Genomic DNA, 8,837 nt, shown 5'->3' on the forward strand with positions numbered 1-8,837 from the left:
AATTATCCATACCTAGAGGTCGCTCACTTTTTGAAAGGATACACAGCTATCTCTAGTAGTGGCTCACTACTGGCATTGTGTTCAATGTGGTGGAAGGAGGAGTCCTAAGGGACTCCAGAATTATAATTTGAAACACATTGTAACAGCCATGAGTGTATGCTTTGAAAACTTCAACTTCGGGTTATCTAATTGACTCATAAGTACCCCAGCTGTGCACTCTGAAATCCATGCTTTCCATGGCTGCTTGCAGCCAATGATGGAGCACAGCCTGATTCCCAAAGCAGACTTGTTGCTGGGAGACATGTTGTGACATGATAGCTAACTTTCCTCAGACTGTAGAAAACTCTAGGATGATTCCACCCATCCTTCTTTCCTTTAGGGTAGACTTCTATCTCATTGTGTTGGCTTTCCCGGTCTTTAGTTGTGTCAAAGAAGAAACAGATCCAGACTTGCATAAGGAGAAACTTATTCAAAAAGACTATTGCAATAAGGGGAGGGAAGTGTTGAAATATGGAGAGTTTTCTGAGCTTGAGACTTACAGGGTCAGGCAGAAAAGGGCCTTATTATTATTATTATTTTAATGCTATTGTTTAGTCACTAAGTCATGCCCAAATCTTTTGCAACCCCATGGACTGTAGCCCGCCAGGTTCCAATGTCCGTGGAGTTTCCCAGGCAAGAATAATAGAGTGGGTTGCAATTCCTTTCCACAGGGGTTCTTCCTGACCAGGAGTGGAACCCACGTCTCCTGCATTGGCTGGCAGATTCTTTACCACTAAGCCACCAGGGAAGTAAGGTTAATGGGTGTTTTATTCAGTTGGACAGTGGTAACAGTTGAGCCAATAATTTAGGTGACAAATAATGGGAATTTGCAGTCTGTGTCTGGTTTTGTCATAAATAAAATTTGGGCACAGACTGTTCATCCACCAGTCTTATCTAAGTCAAGGGTATATTTTTTGCAGGAAGCCATTTCTTGGAACACAAAAGGGTTTCTTAACCATCACAGTTTTCCAGGAGCACAGGGCTTAGGTAAAGTTCAACATTATCAATTGCTTCTTCTTCATTTTGTCTCACAGGCTTTTTGCCAAATAAAAAATTCTTGCACATTTAATCCTATTTGCTGTCTGCTTCTTGGAGAACCTAAACTAACACATGTTTCCTATATTCCTTTTCTTACCTTTCCCATTAGTGTAATGCTCTTCATACGAGTGGTACTCAAATTTTATTTTGTAGTAGAATTGATATGTTGAGTTTGCTACAATGCAAATTCCTAAAGACAAGTAGACAAGATTCCTGGATCTGGGGTGGAACAATGAATTAAACATTCATGTTAGTTGATTGTGAAAACCACACTTTGAATAAAACTGCTGAAATCAGTCAGTGCAATGTGGGAAAGACATATATTTTACTAAAGCTTAATAGTAATTTTCAGGTCTCAAACGAATGTGTTTGGTACATTTCCTTGATTGAGACTACTTTGGCCTTGGTGCTTATCCATGGAAATTCTTTTGGATGTAGCTCTATTAGTACTATGGAAATAATACAACATTATGTAACTGGTCTTGAGTTTGCTGTAATTCAGGGGAAGAGTTTCATCAGTGAAAAATTTTCTCAACCTGTGTTAATCATAATAGGAATTGCACACATTATTCCCTGCACCTCTGAGAATATTTCAGTACAGTAAATGAAGGGCTATCCATTTTGTACTCCAGAAATTCATATTATGATTAGTTTAGCTCATGATAGTGAAGAATTTAATGGTTATATGCCAAATTTAATGAGTTTCTGGAGTGAAAAATGTTTCTCTTTGTGAGTTAGGTAAATCTGTTAGATGCTAATTCAAGAAATCCAAGTAATCAGATTAAGATATAAGTCCCAACAACAACACATAATGAGTCACACACTGTTATAGAGTTGGAAAGACGTTAGACTCAGAACCAAAGACTTTAAATCTAGAAGAGTCAGTTACTACACACACACACACACACACACACACACACACCAAATAAGGAAAACAAGGATCCCAGTTTGTGAGTAAGCATAATTATGCTTTTTAGCTATTAGTATAATTCTGGAATGACATAAAAGATAGTGACGGGGGGTTCTCAAAATTTTGTCCTTCTCGTGGTGTGACCTAGGACATTTATAGAATAAGTGCAATGCTAAGGTCAAACAAAATCAAATATAAAGAAAAAAACATTTCCATGGATGCATTTACATATATAGAAATCTGTTAACCTGGATCCTCTTTAAAATTATAGATAAATTAATTAATGATGATTTATTTCTCATTGATCCTACTATCAAAATTTACCTCTGATATAATTGTAAATATCAAACAATGCCCAGAAGCATGTTGACATATTCAGATCCATCCGCTTGCAGCTCATTATTATAAGGCAATTCTTCTGTCTTTTCTTGATTTCCTCTGACAACCTGGAACTTCCCAGAAGTGCAGCTAGTGCTGGGCAGCAGTGAAGCTCACTGTTTAAAACTGGAATAAAGAACAGGTCTGTTGTTTCAGACTGGACACTTCTGAGGTTCTGGCTGTTGTTGGGGGTATACATCTAAATAAAAAGACTTCCTGACTTAGGTCATTACTTCTTTAATGGTTGACCCATCCTAGGAATGCCCACAAGCCACCTTCATACGTTCATACCTTTTACGATAAAACTAAAGAGACTAGCGTGGATGAAAGTCATTTCTGTTTGGGACTCGGGAGTTGCCTTCCTGCCTTAGTTTCTCTTCATATTCTAAGTCATCATAAAACTACTAAGAAACCTAATATGAAACTTCAGGCATGACTCATGTATCTCCACATCCCTTTCAAAACTCTTAGAGAACAGAATAATTGTTATCTTATCCCCAAGAAATTTTATTTTTCTGGATAGTCTCTTCTGAAATTTGTGAACATCTTAGATGTTCCAGTTTCACCCTTATTTTACTTATATTCTCAGTATAATCTTGATGTCCTTTCTTCTGCATTCAAATGCAAGGACAAACAAACAGAAAGAGATGGTGGTTGATTCCCAGGGGGAGTCTTGCCCTCTGTACTATAATGACCTTTGAAATCCTTACTTGTCATTGAAGGCACCACTGGCTGCCTGGCTAACATTCAGTCTTGAGTTGCACCCAGCTAAGAGCCTTTCCTGATATGGGACTATCACCGTTATCACTACATTTCCTTTCTTCTAAAAACTCCTGAGTAGGAATGTTGCTTTTTTTCCTTTGAAATCTTGACCTCTCAGAGGAATGCATGCCTATCTATGGGACTCCATACAATGGTAGGCAATTGTCATCTGAATATCTTAAGTGTACCTCAGTTTTAATTTTGTAAGAAAGACAGTGGGTGATTTCTACTCCTAGGAACCCTTCCTTTATTAGAATTATCTTCCTTGAGATATCTATTCATCTCAGGAAATACCATACAACCCAGAGTTAGTGTTTGTTTTACCTTGTTTCTACTGATATTCTTAATTGCTATGGAAATGTCCCTATGACTAATATAACATCATCCCATTTAAATTTCCTCAGGGCAATGGGAAATATTTTGCTTCCCAATTAGGTTGATCTCCTATGACACTCTTGCTCATTATGGGAGTGACCACCAGCACCAGGAGTCCCACAGGTCATTCTATTTTAATCAATTTAAAAGACATTGTAAGAAAATATAACCCTTTTCCTATCTGAATAACTAATTTGTAAAAACGTCAAAAGAAGTTTGTAAAATGGAATGATTACAACTGAGTACTAAATCAACATTCTAAAGGACAAAGGATGAAATATCTGAAAGTCAAATTGGAGAGGGAAGTGAAAACACATATTCACCATGAAAACTAGCCCACAAGTCTTCTCTCTTTTTAATCTTGATGGAATTTTTATCTTAGGACATCATTTCTTTCCCTGCTGTAGTATATTGAACATGTCCATTCCTCCCTTTCCCCTACCCACTCCCGTAGGTTTCAACAATTTGAATTCAAACGGAGATAGGCTGGTGTCTCCATTCATTTCCACATGCACCCTGGACTCTATACAAGAATTTGACTATTGCTTTCTCTGCCTGCTTCTAATGCTGCATCTTCAGCATTTCTTCTCTCCCCTTTGCCAAAATAAGATTTCTGTTTCATAGAACATGATTTTACTTTGGATTTATAGCATCATCTTTCTCAAAAGAATATTAAGACCATGTGGGACACTACAGTTATATTCTCCATTGCACTGAGGAAGGAGCCTGAAGACAAAACCAACTGCATTTAGGAATTTTCAACTTTCCCACTTTTATCAGTTCATGTTATATAAAAGGGAATAAATGGCATGTTAATTGTGCTCTCAGATGATACTAATTCGGGAATGTTGCAAAAACAGGAGAGAGAGAATAATGGCACTGGAGGGACTAAAGAGGTTTAGCTATGTGGGTGGGTGGAACCAAGAGAGCGCAAATCACCCCAGAAAAGGTTCCAAGTAATTTAAACCTACCCTGTGTTCATGTGCATGTGGATTTATGTGGGTTTCTATATGCACCTGTTCGGTTACACTATTTAAGGTTAAACACGTATAATTTTATGGAGAAAAAGCAAGCTAGCACTGGCCATAATAACATAGGGTACCTACTGCTTCCTCTCTGCAGTGATTTGGCCATGGTATTAGCTTGTATCAAATAAAAAGTTCCATTTTCTTATTTATAACATGAGGGGCTTGCATAAAATTCATGAGTCCTCCAGGCTTTAAAAGTACATGAATAAACATTTGAGTCATAGTTTCTATGGCATCTAGATTATAGAACATGGAAAAATTTGGAAATAAAATATTGACTAAATTATTTCCTGATGTTCTTATTCTTCAAGTGCCCCTTTATGACTTCTTTGCATCATCCCATTTTTCATCAGAAATTAACTTTGCTCAGGCTCGAGCCACACTGATGAATTCTGCCAAAAAGCTTACAAATATTTTGACCTCATGATACCGATGGGATGGGGGGCTTTCTTATTTGGAGGTAAAAGAGGGCTCTGAAGTCAATATCCACAAGTTGATCTAAAGATGATCTGTCTAACTGTAGAAACTGAGCTGCACCCTGGGGAAATTTGATTATTATAAATGTAGGAAGTAAGAAATACCAAGAGGCCAATTACTTGAAATGGATGAGCTCCAAGTGGTTAGAAATAAGCAGAGTTTCTAGGACAGTAAGTTCACTGATACACTGATTCACTGCCCCAGGAGGATACCACCTACATACATCTCCCTCTGAGTCACTGCTTGATGAGGTTAGGACAGATTGGAATAGGGATCAAGAGACTAGAAGGGAGTGTGGTTGGACTGTTGTGTTTGAAAGCAAGGGAATGAAAAGATCTGATATACCAGAAAATGAAATTGTTTTCAAAACATCACTAAGCAGTATCTGCAGGTGGAACCTTGTCTGTTGAAAGGTACTTGGGTCTTTTGGAAAGAAATATTTTGGGTTTTGACCTTTCTCTTACTAACTGGTTTGTAGGAAAACCTATTCAGAAGGAGCTACCAACTTAATCTAGTCCAGGGGATGACCAGTAATTACTGGTATCTCCTAGTGGCTGAAGGAACATTGGTATCTGTTATATAGAGCTGGTAGGGATCTTTAGGACTGAAGACTATAGATCTCTATACTCCAAAATCACTGTGGATGGTGATTGCAGCCATGAAATTAAAAGACATTTACTCCTTGGAACGAAAGTTATGACCAACCTAGATAGCATATTCAATAGCAGAGACATTACTTTGCCAACAAAGGTCCATCTAGTCAAGGCAGTGGTTTTTCCATTGGTCACATATGGATGTGAGAGTTGGACTGTGAAGAAAGCTGAGTGCTGAAGAATTGATGCTTTTGAACTGTGGTGTTGGAGAAGACTCTTGAGAGCCCCTTGGACTGCAGGGAGATCCAACCAGTCCATCCTAAAGGAGATCAGTCCTGGGTGTTCATTGGAAGGACTGATGCTGAAGCTTAAACTCCAATTCTTTGGCCACCTCATGCGAAGAGTTGACTCATTGGAAAAGACCCTGATGCTGGGAGGAATTGGGGGCAGGAGGAGAAGGGGCTGACAGAGGGTGAGATGGCTGGATAGCATCACTGACTCGATGGACATGAGTTTGAGTGAACTCTGGGAGTTGGTGATGGACAGGGAGGCCTGGCGTGCTGTGATTCATGGGGTCGCAAAGTCGGACACAGCTGAGCGACTGAACTAAACTGAACTGATGCCCCGTTGCAGGCTTCCCAGGTGATGCTAGCGGTAAAGAACCCACCTGCCAATGCAGAAGACATAAGAGATGCAGGTTCAATCCCTGGGTTGGGAAGATCCCCTGGAGGAGGGCACGGCAACCCACTCCAGTATTCTTGCCTGGAGAATCCCATGAACAGAGGAGCCTGGTGGGCTACAGTCCATGGGGTCACATAGGGTCAGACACAACTGAAGAGACAGCATGCACGCATGCATGCACGCCCCATTGCTCCTGGTGGCTCAGTTAGTAAAGAATCTGCCTACAGCGCAGGAGACCCTGGTTCCATCCCTGGGTTGGGAAGATCCTCTGGAGAAGGGAATGGCTATCCTCTCCAGTATTCTTGCCTGGAGAATTCTATGGACAGAAGAGCCTAATGGGCTACAGTTCATGGGATTGCAGAGGGTCAAAAATACCTCATTAGTGAGTGACTAATGCTTTAACTTTCACACACTCCATTGCTCCCAATACTTGGTCTTTAATATCTTTTACAGTTTTAGGGCATGACGAAAGGAACCTCGAATAAGTGGCTTCTCTTTTGTGTGTTTTTGCCTTTCTTCCACAAGTAAGTTCTTATTTTGTTAAAATTACTGTGGGTTGAGTCCATCATATTGGAAATTATTGGTTCTTTCAATCCCTTTATATTCCATGACTGAATAGCCCATCTTGAGGTTGCCTGAAACTCCAAAGGGTTTGCACATATCAAACCTCTCTTTTTTCATTGTCTGACATGAATCTGAGCAAGCTCTGGGAGTTGGTGATGGACAGGGAAGCCTGGAGTGCTGCAGTCCATGGGGTTGCAAAGAGTCGGACACAACTGAGTGACTGAACTGAACCATATCTTTGAACACTGCCATCTATCTATGACCAATACACAGAGGAATGAATAAATGTGTTCTCATTGGCTTATTAGCCTGTAACATTTTTCAAAGCAAGTATAAAATAGGAAGGTATGATGATGATGATGAGAGGATGACAGATACTTATTTTTGGCTATATATTATGTGTAAGATGTCTCTTTGTTGACTACTCCCACAGACACATACTTACATATGATTAGTTAATGCTATTCTTGCTTCCATTTTACAGTTAAGGAAACTAGATGCAAAGAAATTAGCCAAATTTTCCAAGACTACACATTTTTTATTTGCAAGTGTTAATACCCATCTCAAACTGGCCTAAGTCATTGCAAAATCTTTGGCCCACATTATTGCAATGTCTGTTGGTGGTTCTGTCTCCAGCCTAAGACGGATTCAGAGGCTTCAGTTATGAATACAAATTTGCTTTCCCTCCATATTTTGCTCTAATTTCTTTTGTATTTTTCTGTATCATTTTAACATAGACTCCCTCAATATGCTTTCAGTAATGGCCAGGATAGCTCTAAGCTTGTATTGCACTTTTAATGTGCAATCAGAAGAAAAGACAGAGCACCTCAATCTCTGTAGCTTCAGAAAAGGCCTCAGGATGGGCGCTGATGGACCAGATTTGGATCATGTACCCAATGAGCCGATCACTATGGCCCTAGTTGTGTAGAACTTCAGTTTAGTAGGGCATAGTTATATACCTCTGAAGTACAGACTGCGGAGGAGTGACCTGCATATAAATCACATATTTTTTTCCCTATCAAAGCAGGACTGTTCATACAGGGAGGGTTTAAGGAAGGGAATGCACATGAGTAGTCGTAATTTATACATTTTAGCATCCTCTACTGTCAGTCAGATGGTGTGAGATCTAGGATTTAGAAATGGGTAGGAGAAGTTAATGGCACCCCACTCCAGTACTTTTGCCTAGAAAATCCCATGGACGGAGAAGCCTGGTAGGCTGCAGTTCATGGGGTCGCTAGAGTCGGACACGACTGAGCAACTTCACTTTCACTTTTCACTTTCATGCATTGGAGAAGGAAATGGCAACCCACTCCAGTGTTCTTGCCTGGAGAATCCCAGGGAGGGGAAGCCTGGTTGGCTGCCGTCTATGGGGTCGCATAGAGTCGGACACGACTGAAGCGATGCAGCAGCAGCAGCAGCAGCAGCAGCAGGTGGCTCAGACGGTAAAGAATCTCCCCACAATGCAGGAGATCTGGCTTCGATTCCTGGGTCTGGAAGATCCCCTGAAGAAGGGAATGACAACCCACTCCAGTATTCTTGCCAGGAGAATTCCATGGACAGAGGAGCCTGGCGGGCTCCAGTCCATTTAGTCTCAAAGAGTCAGACATGACTGAACGACTAACACTTTTGCGTCCTGTCCATGGCTGTTTTACTGGTTGAAGTGAGATACGTGGTCCAGATCTACACGCATGAACTAGGGAAACACACTTTACCCACAGTGGGAGGAGGAGATTCAATAGTATGAATAATCTTGAGGTGCTTTGAAGAACCTAGAGTGAAAGTGAAAGAGAAAGTAAAAGCATTCAGACCTGTGCTATTTATTGTTGTTTTAAATGCAACTTGTTAGAAAAGCAACTAGTAAAGTTAAAAAAAAAAAAAAAAATTAGAAAAAATAAAAATAAATAGCTTTTATTATGTTGAGGTATGTTCCTTCTATTCCTGCTTTCTGGAGAGTTCTTATCATAAATCGATGTTGAATTTTGTCAAAGGCTT

Source organism: Bison bison, unplaced genomic scaffold (assembly GCF_000754665.1).
Source record: "Bison bison bison isolate TAMUID 2011002044 unplaced genomic scaffold, Bison_UMD1.0 scf7180017854252, whole genome shotgun sequence".
Lineage (NCBI taxonomy): Eukaryota > Metazoa > Chordata > Mammalia > Artiodactyla > Bovidae > Bison > Bison bison.